At 38.9% G+C, this 18,538-nt stretch overlaps 1 protein-coding gene across 4 annotated transcripts in view; it reads left to right on the top strand.

Annotated features, from left to right (window-relative positions):
• Positions 1-18,538, top strand: part of LOC128688277 (uncharacterized) — a 94,780-nt gene that overhangs the window by 54,059 nt on the left and 22,183 nt on the right. The window contains exon 1 of one of the 4 annotated variants that reach the window (XM_070086598.1): positions 14,173-14,227. The exons of the other annotated variants lie outside the window; for them this stretch is intronic. The gene's annotated coding sequence lies outside the window, so the exon portion shown is untranslated. Of the gene's footprint in view, positions 1-14,172; positions 14,228-18,538 lie in introns of those variants that run through there. 4 annotated transcript variants of the gene reach the window in all.

Below are 18,538 nucleotides of genomic sequence, written 5' to 3'. Positions count from 1 at the left end.
CGCAACAGGTAATCATTTTCCATCCAACGAGTGGTTTTTTTTTCTGTTTGCATCAATATGTATTAGCATGTTGCGATCAGCGAATATTTTTGAGTTGAAAAAAAAGAAAGTTCTCGTGCTTGGAATGGTCAGGAAGCACAGGACTAGATCGGTGAACTCCAGCGGTACCTTCTTGCTCCGCGTTTACCATCAAGCCAACAATCATCACTAAACGGATTTTCATATGTCAAAGACCCATGTCAAGTGATTTTTTAACGGACAAATACAATAGCAACAAGGCGTGAACGAAAAAACAAGGGAAACACAGTTGTTGTTGTATTACTTCCACCGCCAAATACAATAGCAACAAGGCGTGAACAATAAACAAGGGAAACACGGTTGTTGTTGTTGTTGTATTACGTCCACCACACGATCCACTACTCCACACTCCCGTCTGTTGCTCAGCGGATCATCTTTAACCAACTCGAACCGAACACGAAAAACTTTTAATTGCATCCATTCCAGGAGTTGTTGCACCATAGCAAGCATACTTGCAGTGTGTGCTAGACGAGAATATTGACATTAGCATTGTAATTTATGTAAGAGATGAATATCAGGACCAACTTCCACGATCTGAAAGGAAACTACGAAAGAACGAGACTTCAGTTTCGTGAATGTTGATCAGGTGCCCCAAGATAATGTTTGTCACCACCTTGCATGTATGTCAGACCTATCATACAGTACGCAGCACTAGCAGTATGAAATCCATACATTAACCGGAGTGTGTGTGTGTGTGTGTTTGAGAATAAATTTTACTGCCGAAGCGGCTAGTTTATTGTGCACCACCATATATATTTTATGGACGGCAGCGCAAAAGCATATGGATACACTAAAGATCTAGTTTTGGGGTCCCAAAACGAGTTAAGAGGGGGTATATTTTGATATATATCCATAGTTTATATTTAATTTGTTACCAGCAAATTTGGGCATTTACTTAAAATGACTGGAATCTTAATAACACTTTTTTGGGTATATAAACGTCATTCTCTGCTTGATTTGTGTAGTTACTGCGGTAAACAAGTGAAGGAAGGCTGGTGCTGCATAGTCTCGCCTCCAGTGAGTCACTGGTAGTGGTAAGGGATGTCCAAGGATTATTATTATTATTAAAGATTCGCCAGTATTCTCCGGCCCGGGCCTTTTCCAAGTGGTGGCCCGGCCTTGGCTCCCTGTCTTGGGAGTGTCTGAGATCTAAGTCTCCCATGGGAGGAGGCACAAGTACCGCCTCATCTTTGGGACCAACTGTCCCCAGGCCTAGCCACAAGCTAGGCCTCTCTGGTCTGCCATCCCCGCCCCAAGGAAGCTAATAGGAATGACAGTCTTGTGAGCTGCAAGCTCCGCCTCAGGCACCTACCCTACCCTAGAAGGGCTGAGCATGGTGTCGATCATGTCCAAGGAGAGGAGGTGTCGAGGATATAAGGAAGGAGGGTCCCAGGGGTGATTGTAAGAGGTGCCAGGTAGGAAAATGCCATGGATGAAAAGCTAGGGAGAGCCAAGGGTGAATTGGGAAGAGGGGGACAGGGTGTCAAGGGTGATTAAGAGTAGATGTACCGGGGGGGAGTGGGGGTGAGGGACATGTTTGGGTCAGGAGTGAGCGAAGGCTAGGCAAGGATTGGGGTCAGGAGGGATTAGAAGGAGAGGTGGGGCCTGGGTGAGTGATGGATTAAGCAGCGGGGAAATTCACGGAAATGGTTGTGGAATCAGAATTCATTTGGAGCCATGGGTGGGTTAGGATCGGAGATGAATCGCAGTTCATGGAATAACTTTTGGAATGGAGAGAGAGATGCTGCTATGGACTAGGGATAAATTATGGGTAGGGATGAACTCTGAATAAGGGATGAACTGGGATTAGCCCTTAACCTGGTTAATGAGTGACCCACAGCAGCTTCAAAAATTTTTTGTTTTTCCCCAGAAGAGCTGAAGTAACTAATACTTGTGAATCACCATCTCTCTATCCAATACGCAGGTGAAATTGAATTTTAAGAAAGATATCTCCATCACAAAGCGGGCCAACAAAAATTATGTATAGGAAAGAAGAGGAAGGAGAGGGACGGAATAATTAGACTACCTAATATATCTAGGAATACATACAAAAAAGCATTGTGATTTTTTTGTTGCAATATTCTCTCATTGTCTAAGAATATATACTTCTAAATAAAGATTCAGTTAATTGTTGAAGAGGGAGGCAGGTGAGAAGGAAGGGAGGAAAATTAAAGACGAAGAGGACCGCTTGATAATGGGAAGTATACGGAGAAAAAGAAGAAAGGGAAAAAGTAGAATAAAAACGGAAAGGGAGATGAAAAGAAGCAAAGAAGGAAGGAAGGAAAAATATAGGAAAAATTTAAAGCAAGGAAGAGGAAAAGAAAGGAAGGTGACATTGCAAAATATTTAACAGATGAGACAATATTAAGTGAAACACAAGGGAAGAGTATTTATAAAATGAATGACCAAATAAGTTCCAGGAAGGAAGGAAGAAAGGGGAATAAAGATAAATGTTCCGCTGAGAAATGAGGAGGAACAAAAGAGGAGAATCCAGTAAGAAGGAAGAGGAGAAGGAGGACGAGGAGGAGACAAACACCAGGATGAAGAGGAAGAAGAAGAAGTAGAAGAAGAAGAGAACTTCAAAGGCCCTGTAAGCTGAAGGAAAAATCAGGACAACATTCTGTAACCTGTCTTCAAGCCATTAAAGATTCGGGAAACTGGGGTCTCCAGAGCGAAGCCACGTCTCCAAGACGAGCCTTACATTAGACGTATCGACAACTACTGGACTGCAACTGACGGCCGCCTCAATCTATCACCTTCGTAATCGGTTTTTCCAAATGCCTTTCTTGTTTTTCTCGAAGTCTTTTAAAATCCGCTTGGAAAATTTTGGTAAGTCTCATGACAACCAAATGAAAATGGAAATATTCACCTAAAAATTATTTAATACTTACAAAAGACTGAAGTGGAATCAGGGAAAGAGACAGAACATAAGAACATAAGAACATGTTGTACAAGAATGGTATACAAATAACTATGAACAGAAGATGAGGTAATCAGTCCCTCATCCTAAGTTGAGGGACTACCTCATCTTCTGTATATAGTTCTACTGTCTTCAAGTTATGTCCTGGAATTTGTATTGATAAAGCCACTGGATGGCGAAACGTCTACAATACAGATACCCAGATGTTGCACATGTGTTTTAATTTCAACATAAGAACATAAGAAAGAAGGAACACTGCAACAGGCCTACTGACCCATACGGAGCAGGTCCATGCCCCCCCCCCGGATTAGCCAAATGAGCCACCCACCCCGGATTAGCCAAATGAGCCACCCACCCCGGATTAGCCCAATGACCCACCCAGTCTGGTCACCTCCACTCAAGGAAGGAGCACGGCACCAGACCCAGCAGCACAAGCTAGTCAGGTCCAACTCACACCAACCCACACCCACTCATGTATTTATCTAATCTATTTTTAAAACTACACAACGTTTTAGCCTGAATAACTGTACTCGGGAGTTTGTTCCACTCATCCACAACTCTATTACCAAACCAGTGCTTTCCTATATCCTTCCTGAATCTGAATTTTTCCAACTTGAAACCATTGCTGCGAGTCCTGTCTTGGCTGGAAATTTTCAGCACGCTATTTACATCCCCTTTATTTATTCCTGTTTTCCATTTATACACCTCGATCATATCCCCCCTAATTCTACGCCTTTCGAGAGAGTGCAGATTCAGGGCCCTCATTCTATCCTCATAGGGAAGATTTCTGATACATGGGATCGTCTTTGTCATCCTCCTCTGTACGTTTTCCAGTGCATTTATATCCATTCTGTAATACGGTGACCAGAACTGAGCACCAAGGATATATAGAGTTGAAGAACAACCTGAGGACTTCTATTATTTATATTTCTAGATATGAAGCTAAGAATCCTGTTAGCTTTATTGCGAACACTTATGCACTGTTGTCTTGGTTTGAGATTACTGCTAACCAGAACTCCTAAATCCTTTTCGCAATCAGTAGCATTAAGATCTACATTATTTAATTTATATGTGGCATGGTTATTTAACTGTCCAACATTTAGAACTTTGCATTTGTCAATATTAAACTGCATCTGTCACTTCTCCGACCATTGCATCAGTCTATTCAAATCATCCTGGAGAGCTCTAGTGTCCTCATTAGAATGAATTGGACGGCCTATTTTGGTGTCATCAGCAAATTTGCTTATATCGCTATTTATTACCTCGTCTATGTCGTTTATGTAAATTGTGAACAACAACGGGCCCAACACTAACCCCTGAGGAACACCGCTTGTGACGTGCCCCCATTCTGATTTCTCCCCATTTATGCAAACTCTCTGCTGTCTATTTGTCAGCCATGCCTCTACCCAGGAAAAAATTTCTCCTCCTATTCCGTGTGCCTTAAGTTTCCTCAACAGCCTCTGATGTGGAACTCTATCGAAAGCCTTACTGAAGTCCATATACACAATATTATATTTATTACCATGATCTACCTCCTCAAACGCCTTAGTGAAAGAAGTTAGTAAATTCGTAAGACAGGAACGCCCCTTTGCAAAACAGTGTTGAGATTCATTAATCAATCTGTGCCTATCAAGATGGCTACGAATTGCTTCGGCAATTATTGATTCCATAAATTTTCCCACTATGGAGGTAAGGCTTATTGGTCTATAGTTCGAAGCCAAGGACCTGTCACCTGCCTTGTAAATAGGTATCACATTTGCCATTTTCCACTTATCAGGCACTATGCCAGTTTGTAGTGATATGTTAAAAAGATTACCGAAAGGTATGTTAAGTTCCTCTTTACATTCCTTTAACATCCTTGCAAACAGTTCATCAGGGCCTGAGAATTTGTCAGGTTTTAGTTTCTCTATTTGTCTGAGGACCATGTCACTAGTTACCGCAATCGTGCATAGTTTATTACCCTGTTCTACATAATCTAACTAGGTTTACCTAATTACTGTCTTGTTGTTTAGTAAGACTTTTCATGGGTTGACTCGCATTATGTGGGGTAACCTATATACGGGGTGACCCATTCATGAGTGGTGATCCATTCATGGGCGGCGTTGCTTCAGCTTTCAGTGTTCTTGAAGGTGTGCTCACAGTACAGGACATCCCAAGGTGTATCAAGGTTTACGGTCCAGCTGCCCCGTTGCTCTTGTGTAAAACAAAATCATTATGTTTTTTTTCGTAATGTGGGTGAGGCCTTCACACTATAATTTGTCATGCTACATAGTGATAAAGATAATCTTACACTCTGTTGTCAAGTTGTCTGGGCCATAGTTCAAGAGTAGTCTGTGTACCGGGGGTGAAGGTTGTATCTGGGACCAGTAGTCACCCACCAATGAAACTTTATGCTATCCTCCACACAAACACACACACACCCTTAAAGCCTACACTTATTGGGTGTCGCTTAGTACAAGTAAAACAGGGGTTGTTTACGACCTTCAGGCTGACTGTCGCAAGGCAAGTGCGACTGTCGCAAGGCAAGTGCGACTGTCGCAAGGCAAGTGCCAGGATGTATTCTCAGGCATATAATGTTTCTGTATTGTTATATATTAATGTAAATACGTATCATAGTCATGTCATCGAAATTTCTCTCCTACTCCTTTCCCACCCGTCTTTTTATTCTGTCTTCCATATATAGTTTCTGTTGCCCCTAGTCTGTGACGAAAATAGCTTCATAAAGTTGCAATTCTCCTGTGTGTGGGATTAGCCATACTGAGAGATGGTAATATATGACTAATAGTACTAACTCCAACTCTGCTGGAACGAAAATTTTGCAGTTGACGTAGCTGATGAACTCTTACTAGGATAACTGGCAATATCTTTATTGCCCTACTGAAATCTCTTATCTCAGGCTGACAGTTTTCAACACTATGTATGTAATTAATCCTGTCATGGAATATAAAAGGGAAACAGTTACATAGTGGAAACAAAAACCGACCATCACATAGAACAGGCAGCAATGCACTGCTGAGGTATACAATTTCGTCAAACAAATATATATATATATATATATATATATATATATATATATATATATATATATATATAGTGAGTATATATTCGTGAGTAGTCACGAATGCGCTTGGAATTTCTCTATTCTTTCAGAGTGGTTGTTTTGCATATTCTGAAATCACCTGTTTACTGTGATCTTATTGCATATATATATATATATATATATATATATATATATATATATATATATATATATATATATATATATATATATATATTATATATAAGCTGTCTGGAACACATGGTGAGGGCAGTCCAACCAACCTAAGTGCACCATTATCACAAACATGTGTCTCTCCTGTGCCCACGAATCTTTGTTTTGCCTTTTGGCATCAAGAAGACGCAGAATCCTGGTGTGGCTTACACCACACTGTGTTGGTGCTTCTCTTCATCTACCTCAACCAAGAAAAACTGTTCTTAAAAATCTGAGATATCAAGTTAGGGAAGCAGTCTTATTTCCATAATTGAATGAGGATTGACTAGATAATAAATAACCCACATTCCATCTTGTCAGTCCTACAGGATCTCCCACGTATTAATATTCTATTCCCGGCTCACGGAACAATGATCTCCATGGCAACCTGGGAGCCTTGTATGCCTTCACGACCCATTAGTGGGGGAAAGTGCAGGGGATAAATGTACGGTGTGAAGAGGGGAGTGTAGGAGGGAAGATAAGGAGAGTGAAAATAATGGGAGAAAGAAGGAATGTAGATACTTCAGGCTGCTACAAAATAACTTACGTTCTCCTGTCAAAGTTTACATAAGTCACATTTAGATTCAACCACCACCGGATCAAAATAGATTCCACTAACTTTACAATGTGTATTAAGGATTTAAGCAAATTATTATTTTTTTCAATAGGCTGTGAGCTTACTGGAAAACTTTTTTCTTCTCTGTGATCTTTCAGCCGTGAGAAATGTTTCCGATAACAATGTGCGTTGAGGAATTTCTGAAAGTTTTTTCCCCTTAGTATTTTCACGTGACAAATTTTCGGAGCAGTGAGAATCTGAGTTATATTATTGATATTCAGCCGTTACTCCTTCATATATCACTGTTTTTGAGACAGTTCGGCCTTTACTCTCATTCTCTCCCTATTTTCTTCTCTCTCTCTCTATCTCTGCTGTGTTCTTCTCACACTGACCATAACTTCCATCTATATTTTTATTACTGTTAGGTAAAATAGTTCTCTCCTGTTACAGAAATCATCATCGGGTAATAATAACAGTACTAAAGTATTTACTCTTGCGTTAAATGCACTTAAGCTGGAAAGTGGAATGACCTGGATGAAGAAGTGGTAGAGACAAAATTCATACACAGCATTAAGTATAGTTATGATAACTCCCACGAGGTTAGAAGCAAGTGTTCCCAGTCATATCTACAACTCGAACTCTGCAATTAGAAATAGGAAAGTGTAATGTGCTAAGTATCTTTCATGGGAGCTTCAGGTCCCCCATCATCACACCATCCAATAGAAGCATACAAACTGCCCTTGCTAGACAGACACTAAGCCTTGTGTCTAACTAATAGCACCCGCTCTCACACAGTTAACATGTCTACCTCGCTTAAGTGTTTAATTCCCTAAATTAATTCAGTTGCTAACAAGGAGTCTAATCTAGTTAATAATCCCACGCATTCGCCATCCTTTAATTAGTTTATTGCGCACGTGGGCACTTAAGTGCACTCACCGCGATGAGATCATTATTCTTACCCCACAACAAACTTTTAATTCATTAGCGGTAGTTACTATTTTCTTCATGCAGCCCATACACCTCACGACACAGGTGTCGTAACAATGAATCAACAGCGAGGTGAACAGGACGCCTTCTTGACACTACTCATTAACAATAAAGTAAATTATGTTTCGCAAATCATCTGCAGAAGAGCGGCTCTGAGATCGAAATACACAGGATCACGTATTTAAATTTTCTGTCCCGGGAGGTACGTTACCTTTCCTGTAGGGCTGAGTCCTAGCTCTCTGTCTCTTCTTAACTGTCGACGGAATGACGCGAATTAGCCTAGTCGTTTCTACTTTCGAATTCCAATGTGCAGTTAGTTTATACTATCATTGTTTCGTATCATTACGACTCGTGTAAGTGATGAAACGCTACTAGATATCCCTGCAATGTATACTCTGTTATCTTAAGATAGTGTTAATAGCCCGTAACATGAATGTTATTATAGTTCACAAGTGACTTCCAGATTGGAGGGGGGAAAAAATACAGAACGTTTCAGAAAGTAACTGATCATAACCAAGATATTGGTGACTGCCTTTGTCCAAGAGGGACCGAAACGTCATTCAGTTTCCTCTGCAGTTTTTATGCTAGTTGAGAATTGTTCTCCAGCTAGGGTAATATATTTTTTTTCCTCTCCCTGTATTCTGTTATATCATGACAGAGTTTACAGAGCGTTGCATGCTTCCTGTATTCATGTTTGTTGACTGCCTGCAACATCTGGTTACATTTATTTGTAGACGTTTCGCCAGCCGGTGGCTTTATCAGTACATTACAAGGACATAATGTGTAGAATGAAGAATTATGTACAAAAGATGAGGTAATCAGTCCCTCAGTCTTGGAGTTGGTGAAGAGAACCGTAGTCTTGGAGAATCTGAAGCACAAGTATAAAGTTTAGCCCTTATACCTTATGTTCTTGTGTATTTCTTGGGTAGTTTTGAAAATTTGGTTGGGTAAATGCTTTGCTAGTGGGATTGATTGTAAAGGACCTGCCTAGTATGGGCCAACAGGTCTGTTGCAGTGTTCCTTCTTTCTTATGTTCTTATGTTCTTCTTAAGTGAGGGACGTGCAACAGACGAAGGCGTTGTCACTGCCTGTGCTGCAGATTCTCCAAGACTCTCTTCACCAACTCCAAGACTGAGGGACTGATTGCCTCATTTTTTGTATATAGTTTTTCATTCTTCATATTATGTTCTTGTATTGTATTGATAAGGCCACAGGTTTACAAAACATCCACAAATAAAAATAAACAGATGTTGAACATGTGGCTAATTCTTTATCATGTCGGCACTGTATACCATTCATGTAGTCATCTAATTGTACTCACCTAATTGTGATTGCAGGGATCGAGACTCAGCTCCTGGCCCCGCCTGTTCACTGTGCTTCCTGTGTTATGTCTGTTGACTGCGTGCAACATGTATCATATGTTATGTTACGTGTTAAAATATATTAAGGGACAGATTTACCATTTCCATTGCATGCTGCACAAAATATGTGTAATCAACCTTATTACAAGCTAATATATATGATCCTGGACAAATAATTTTGAAAAAGAAAACAAAAATTTAAATACTATTTTTTGATGATGATGATGATGATGATATATATATATATATATATATATATATATATATATATATATATATATATATATATATATATATATATATATATATATATATATATATATATATATATATATATATATATGTATATATATATATATATATATATATATATATATATATATATATATATATATATATATATATATATATGTATGTATATATATATATATATATATATATATATATATATATATATATATATATATATATATATATATATATATATATATATATATATATATTACCGTCACGTTTGTACCGAGAGCAAAATGAGGAGGTCCATCACTATTTGTCAGAATGAAAAAAATCACGTTTTATCATTTTTAACATGCTAGAAAGAAATGTGTAAGTCATTACCTGGGTAAATTCAAGAGCGTTTGAGGATGAGGGTAATTACAACAGTGCTCCTTAAGAACGTATTTTTATGTGTGTGTGTGTGTGTGTGTGTGTGTGCAGACAGACCTGCTGAGAGGTGAGAAACATGCCAACTGATAACCTTGACCTCTGACATTTCTCATTCCGTGTACTTGTATTATTTTTTTTAATCTCTCTCTGTCAGCCTTTTTCAATTTAATCTTCAGAAATATTAATAACAACCTCAGAGAGAACATAAAAAGAAACGTAAATATGTGGCAAAATACTAGAAGAATATATATGGTACCATGTAATGATACGAGCATTATATGTATAGTATACATACACCCACAAGCTGATGGTCAACACATGTGCAACACCTACGTATCTAAGTGTTACACATGTGTAAGTGTTGAACATGTGTAAGTGTTGCGTATGGGTCTATGTTAATATTTCAGGGCATAGGAGACAGTCGATAAAGTAGCAGGACTAGAAACACTAGAACACAAAACTAGGAAATAACTAGGAAAATGCTAATTATTACGTTATGAGATGAGCTCAGTAAGAGAAAATTGTAAAAAAAAAAAATTTACACATTACGATAAAATTACATTAGACGAAACATTTGCAAATGGCAGTTAAGATGGAAATAGAAAGCTAGAGAGAGTGCTTGACCAAGATTCATTTAGGTCACCTGTTGCGGCCACCAGCAACAGCCTGGTTGGTCAAGCGGTGATCCACCGCGAGGCCTGGTCATGGACCAGGCCTCGCGGTGGATATATATATATATATATATATATATATATATATATATATATATATATATATATATATATATATATATATATATATATATATATATATATATATATATGTCGTTTCGAATAGGTAAAAATGGCCAATTAGCAAGAACTTATTTAAAATTAAATCCTTTCTAAAAAAAATTCTTTTATATGTTGAAAGATATATTTTTTTCATTATGTTAATGTAAAAATTAATAATTTTGTACCAAAAGAACCTTAGAAAATTTACCTAACCTTATTATAACAAGCGCAATTTAATTTAGCCTAATCCAACTAAATATATTTAGATAAGTTTACAATATTTTAATAATAAACAAACACAATGAAACATATACTTTTTTCGTTAGGTTCAGAATGATTTTTGCGAAATTATTACATACACAAATTTACGCTTGCCTTATTTGGCAAGAAGAGCGTTGCTATTTAAGCCAAAACTGCAAGTTTTGCGTATTCGGAACTATATATATATATATATATATATATATATATATATATATATATATATATATATATATATATATATATATATATATATATATATATATATATATATATTTGTGTGTGTGTGTATGTGTGTGTGTATGTGTGTGTGTGTATGTGTGTGTGTATGTGTGTGTGTATGTGTGTGTGTATGTGTGTGTGTGTGTGTGTGTGTGTGTGTGTGTGTGTGTGTGTGTGTCCGTGTACGTACCTATATATTTTTATGATATGCTTTTGTGAGTTTTTTACTTAGTCGATATTTTACATAACTTCTACACCTGACAGGAAAGGGGTAACAGTTTAACGCGTGTATGTTACAATACCCCGATTTTGGGATTAGAAGTAAAAAAAAAAAAAGAATAACTAGTTTAGATGTGACATGTCTCTTACCCAAAGTTCCGAGTGACAAGACCACGCAGCTACTGAAATACAACCTCCCAGTCTCTTTAACTTTACTCTTCTCTTCCCTTACTGCCAGTCAACTTCCTCAAAGACGTTGACACATGTTTGTTACACAGCTCCTTCCAAGATAACAAACAGTGCTCTGTGGAATCAGTGTCGCAGAACCATGACTGCAAGAATTCATATCTAATCCAGAAAGTTGAAGCTAAACTAGATGACGTTTCTGTCCGTCCTGGATCATTATTAAGTGAAGATAAATGTACAACACGGACCTGCCTCTAGGCTCACACACTGTTTAAAACCTCATCTTCTGTAGATGAATAGTTCAGAGAACCGACACGTTGATAAATTAGACACATGTGCAACTCTTGGGTATCTTTATTGAGGAAACGTTTCGCCACACAGTGGCTTCACCAGTCAATATAAAGGAGAATCGTGAAGAACAGGAGGAGTTTGAGGTAATCAGTCCCTCAGCCTTGAGTCGATGTGATCAATCAGTCTTGAAAAGAATACAGCAAATGTATTCTGTAATACATCTACAATCCTGTCTGACACTGTAACTTCTTGGGATCTTAATACTTGGGAATTCTTCACTTGCCTAACCCTTGGGCACGACCTACTTCCACATTGGGCAAATGTGACACCTCCTACGACTGCTACACTTCTCCGTCTTCCTTCAGTAAATAAACCACTTCTCCGCACATATGCTGTATTCTTTTCAAGATTGATGGACTGATCACATCGACTCAAGGCTGAGGGACTGATTACCTCAAACTCCTCCTGTTCTTCACGATTCTCCTTTGTATGGGACTGATGAAGCCACTGTGTGGCGAAACGTTTCCTCAATAAAGATACCCAAGAGTTGCACATGTGTCTAATTTATCAACCTCATCTTCTACCTCCTCGGTCTTTTGATTTTGTCCCATACTGATAAAGCCACGGATTGGCTTTATCTGTACAGTACGGCTACATAAAACCTTAGGCTTCATGTAGCCTAGGGTTTTATGTAGCACGAGGTTTCACGTAGCCTGTGGCTTCATGTAGCTTGAGAATTTTAATATTCCAGAACAGGCCTCTGTTACCAACCAACATGATGTCCATGTTGACTCTGGTAATACTTTATGAGTTTGAGGAGGAGGAGGAGGAGGAGGATGGGAGGAGGAGGAGGAGGAGGATGGGAGGAGGAGGAGGACGAGGGAGTGGGAGGAAGAGGAGGAGGAGGACGAGGGAGGAGGAGGAGGCTCGTATCGTTACATTTCTGTATTTATGTGAGTTCATGATGGATTATGCACAATGGAGAGAGAGAGAGAGAGAGAGAGAGAGAGAGAGAGAGACTTTTCTCACCAGCATTCATTGCATTACGGATTTTTCGCGAGGTTGATTTGCAATTTTTTCCCAATTTGCGCTGGGAGTGCCTACGTTATTAGCTTGAAATTACCACAATGAAAGTGTCAAGAGAAGGAATGCCACTGAGGCCCTTGAGAATGTCTGCTCATAATTAATAATAATAATAATAATAATAATAATAATAATAATAATAATAATAATAATAATAATATATTATTATTTTAAAAGTTTCCATAAATAACTGCACTTCATCACCGTACTCTTGTTGACGTGTACATGTGTACTGGCTGAGTTCTGCAATGGTGTACACGCCAGCTAGTAAATACAAACATTAGCTTGCCTGAAAAATGCATACATAAACAAAGCACACAAATTTGAGTACACACACACAAATACACCCGGTATATATATATATATATATATATATATATATATATATATATATATATATATATATATATATATATATATATATAACATCTAATAATTGCATATTTATATAAACGAGCTCCCAACACGCACCAAGCACAAATAAACACAAAACCAAACTCACCAATCACGTACCACATATGTATATACATATACACCCAACAGGCACAAAACACAATTAGGGAGGCCCTTCTGCAGTTGTTGTGTGTCATGGAATACCACTCCACCACAAGGTCTTCGAATCAACATCCACTTGTGCTTAGAAGTCTGAGGTGGAGGACACGCCTCTCACATGCTCTTCACACACACACACACATCTCCACTTATCTTCATATATATATGAAGTGAAGGATGCGTCTCATTCTTCCTCCACGCACGTCCCCACGTCAGATGCATGAAGTGAATGACACGTCTTTTACAAGGCCTCCAAACATGTCCCCACTTCAGATGTATGAGGTGAATGACACATTTCTTACAAAGCCTCAACACATGTCTCCACTTCAGATGCATGACGTGAATGACAGGTCCCTCACAGGGCCTCAACACATGTCCCTACTCTTCTTCACAAGTCTGATTTAGAGGAAAATATACCACGACGCGGCCTCCACATTTCTCTCTACTTCAGCTTTAAAATAGTTTCGGCTAGTGGAAAATACTTTCTCTTATGTTGTAGTGTCCACTCTTTTTAATAAATATAATGCGACCTGAGTCTGGATACGTGTTTCTGGTGAAAGTACTAGTGGAGAGAGAGTGGTAATTGCCAACGGTGACCAGGCGTCTCGGGTAGGTATTCAAGCAGTAAAAGTATATGTATATATTATGATATTTGTTACGCAGTGTCATTTTCCGGGTTTGTACTGAATCCGAACGCGTATTATTCTCGGCCAGTTAGAGTGGCCAGGAGACAGGAGCAGGTGAGGTGTGTTTAATTCAGTACCAGACGGGTGGTCATGGGGTGAAGCGATCGTGTTTGGGCGGTAGTTTGAGCAGGTAATTTCGGTAAGTTTTTTAGTGTATTCTAATTTGTGTATTTTCTAGTGCTCTCATGTTTATTTGTAAAGACCTAGTATGCAGGGGCCTGTGTTTTGGAGAGTATTTAACGTTTCCACTGTAGGCTGTGTAGCCTGCAGAAAGGGGGGGGGTGTCATGGGGCCTCCCTGTTCATAAATGTTCATTTATTTTGTTTAACTCATTAGTAGCAGTGTGCTAGTGAGTTAAAGTGAACTGGAGTGTGGTGGCTCTTTGTAGTAGTTATAAGTTGTATATAAGTTATTATTGATATTATATATATATATATATATATATATATATATATATATATATATATATATATATATATATATATATATATATATATATATATATATATATATAACGTATTTTTTTTATTATTATCACACTGGCCGATTCCCACCAAGGCAGGGTGGCCCGAAAAAGAAAAACTTTCACCATCATTCACTCCATCACTGTCTTGCCAGAAGGGTGCTTTACACTACAGTTTTTGAACTGCAACATTAACACTTCTCCTTCAGAGTGCAGGCACTGTACTTCCCATCTCCAGGACTCAAGTCCGGCCTGCCGGTTTCCCTGAACCCCTTCATAAATTTTACTTTGCTCACACTCCAACAGCACGTCAAGTATTAAAAACCATTTGTCTCCATTCACTCCTATCAAACACGCTCACGCATGCCTGCTGGAAGTCCAAGCCCCTCGCACACAAAACCTCCTTTACCCCCTCCCTCCAACCTTTCCTAGGCCGACCCCTACCCCGCCTTCCTTCCACTACAGACTGATACACTCTTGAAGTCACTCTGTTTCGCTCCATTCTCTCTACATGTCCGAACCACCTCAACAACCCTTCCTCAGCCCTCTGGACAACAGTTTTGGTAATCCCACACCTCCTCCTAACTTCCAAACTACGAATTCTCTGCATTATATTCACACCACACATTGCCCTCAGACATGACATCTCCACTGCCTCCAGCCTTCTCCTCACTGCAGCATTCATCACCCATGCTTCACACCCATATAAGAGCGTTGGTAAAACTATACTCTCATACATTCCCCTCTTTGCATCCAAGGACAAAGTTCTTTGTCTCCACAGACTCCTAAGTGCACCACTCACCCTTTTCCCCTCATCAATTCTATGATTCACCTCATCTTTCATAGACCCATCCGCTGACACGTCCACTCCCAAATATCTGAATACATTCACCTCCATACTCTCTCCCTCCAATCTGATATCCAATCTTTCATCACCTAATCTTTTTGTTATCCTCATAACCTTACTCTTTCCTGTATTCACTTTTAATTTTCTTCTTTTGCACACCCTACCAAATTCATCCACCAATCTCTACAACTTCTCTTCAGAATCTCCCAAGAGCACGGTGTCATCAGCAAAGAGCAACTGTGACAACTCCCACTTTATGTGTGATTCTTTATCTTTTAACTCCACGCCTCTTGCCAAGACCCTCGCATTTACTTCTCTTACAACCCCATCTATAAATATATTAAACAACCACGGTGACATCACACATCCTTCTCTAAGGCCTACTTTTACTGGGAAATAATTTCCCTCTTTCCTACATACTCTAACTTGAGCCTCACTATCCTCGTAAAAACTCTTCACTGCTTTCAGTAACCTACCTCCTGCACCATACACTTGCAACATCTGCCACATTGCACCCCTATCCACCCTGTCATACGCCTTTTCCAAATCCATAAATGCCACAAAGACCTCTTTAGCCTTATCTAAATACTGTTCACTTAAATCAGTGGTTCCCAAACTGGGGGTAAATTACCCCCTGGGGGTAATTTAACCATTTTTGGGGGGTAATGGAGGGGTGACAGAAAAAAAGTTATGAATTCTGAAAATCAAGAAAACAATGCGGTACCCGGTATGAGGATTATTGTTAACTTTGTCTTATTATATAAAGTTGTAAAGTAAACCTATTATACGTAAGTAATAAAGTTAAACCAAATAACAATAAACATCAAAAACTAATATACAGTATTAGAAAAGAAGAAATATATAGCTAAGTGTGTGGAAACCCAAAAGTATTTTGACAAGTATGCTTCAGGACAAAAGTCACTCAGTAGCCCAGATCGACCTGTCCAGTATGCGTCACTCACTTCCTGAGGCTGCCTCTATTTCACACTGTCAGTTTATCTGTGAGCATCAGCCGAGGTAGACATAAGCTGGTATGTATGTGTACTGCACTGTGCAGTATATAGTTAGTATTTACCCACTGTTACTGTGAATTTGTAGCTATTATTAATTTTATATATAATGTATGTGTGGTTCTTACGTTTTCAATGGTTTTGCTAGGATTAGCAGAGTATGCGAGGCTGTATACGTTCACGTTTAGCCATATATATCAATAATAACAACATTTTGTGAAAGGGGTAACATGCTTTATGTGGCATGTTAAATTGGGTAACAAGCTGAAAAAGTTTGGGAACCACTAACTTAAATGTTTCACTGTAAACACCTGGTCCACACACCCCCTACCTTTCCTAAAGCCTCCTTGTTCATCTGCTATCCTATTCTCCGTCTTACTCTTAATTCTTTCAATAATAACTCTACCATACACTTTACCAGGTATACTCAACAGACTTATCCCCCTATAATTTTTGCACTCTCTTTTGTCCCCTTTGCCTTAATACAAAGGAACTATGCATGCTCTCTGCCAATCCCTAGGTACCTTACCCTCTTCCATACATTTATTAAATAATTGCACCAACCACTCCAAAACTATATCCCCACCTGCTTTTAACATTTCTATCTTTATCCCATCAATCCCGGCTACCTTACCCCCTTTCATTTTACCTACTGCCTCACGAACTTCCCCCACACTCACAACTGGCTCTTCCTCACTCCTACAAGATGTTATTCCTCCTTGCCCTATATATATATAGGGCAAGGAGGAATAACATCCTTGCCCTATATATATATATATATATATATATATATATATATATATATATATATATATATATATATATATATATATATATATATATATATATATATATATATAATATATATATATTTATATATATATATTTTTTTTTTCAACAAGTCGGCCGTCTCCCACCGAGGCAGGGTGACCCAAAAAAGTAATCTTTACAGGAAAAGGGGTTACTAGCCCATTGTTCCCCTCATTTTAGTTGACTTTTACAACACGCATGGCTTACGGAGGAAAGATTTTTATTCCACTTCCCCATGGATATAAAAGGAAAAGTAATAAGACCAAGAACTATTAAGATAAAATCAAAGAAAACTCAGATGAGTGTGTATAAATAAACGTGTACATGTATGTGTAGTGTGACCTAAGTGTAAGTAGAAGTAGCAAGACGTACCTGTAATCTTGCATATTTATGAGACAGACAAAAGACACCAGCAATCCTACCATCATGTAAAACAATTACAGGCTTTCGTTTTACACTTACTTGGCAGGACGGTAGTACCTCCCTGGGTGGTTGCTGTCTACCAACCTACTATATATATATCTATATATATATATATATATATATATATATATATATATATATATATATATATATATATATATATCAGATATTTGGGAGTGGACGTGTCAGCGGATGGGTCTATGAAAGATGAGGTGAATCACAGAGTTGATGAGGGGAAAAGGGTGAGTGGTGCATTTAGGAGTCTGTGGAGACAAAGAACTTTGTCCTTGGAGGCAAAGAGGGGAGTGTATGAGAGTATAGTTTTACCAACGCTCTTGTATGGGTGTGAAGCATGGGTGATGAATGTTGCAGCGAGGAGAAGGCTGGAGGCAGTGGAGATGTCATGTCTGAGTGCAATGTGTGGTGTGAATATAATGCAGAGAATTCGTAGTTTGGAAGTTAGGAGGAGGTGTGGGATTACCAAAACTGTTGTCCAGAGGGCTGAGGAAGGGTTGTTGAGGTGGTTCGGACATGTAGAGAGAATGGAGCGAAACAGAGTGACTTCAAGAGTGTGTCAGTCTGTAGTGGAAGGAAGGCGGGGTAGGGGTCGGCCTAGGAAAGGTTGGGGGGAGGGGGTAAAGGAGGTTTTGTGTGCGAGGGGCTTGAACTTCCAGCAGGCATGTGTGAGCGTGTTTGATAGGAGTGAATGGAGACAAATGGTTTTTAATACTTGACGTGCTGTTGGAGTGTGAGCAAAGTAACATTTATGAAGGGGTTCAGGGAAACCGGCAGGCCGGACTTGAGTCCTGGAGATGGGAAGTACAGTGCCTGCACTCTGAAGGAGGGGTGTTAATGTTGCAGTTTAAAAACTGTAGTGTAAAGCACCCTTCTGGCAAG

Source organism: Cherax quadricarinatus, chromosome 19 (genome assembly GCF_038502225.1).
Source record: "Cherax quadricarinatus isolate ZL_2023a chromosome 19, ASM3850222v1, whole genome shotgun sequence".
Lineage (NCBI taxonomy): Eukaryota > Metazoa > Arthropoda > Malacostraca > Decapoda > Parastacidae > Cherax > Cherax quadricarinatus.
This window is presented reverse-complemented; position numbering and strand designations above follow the sequence as displayed.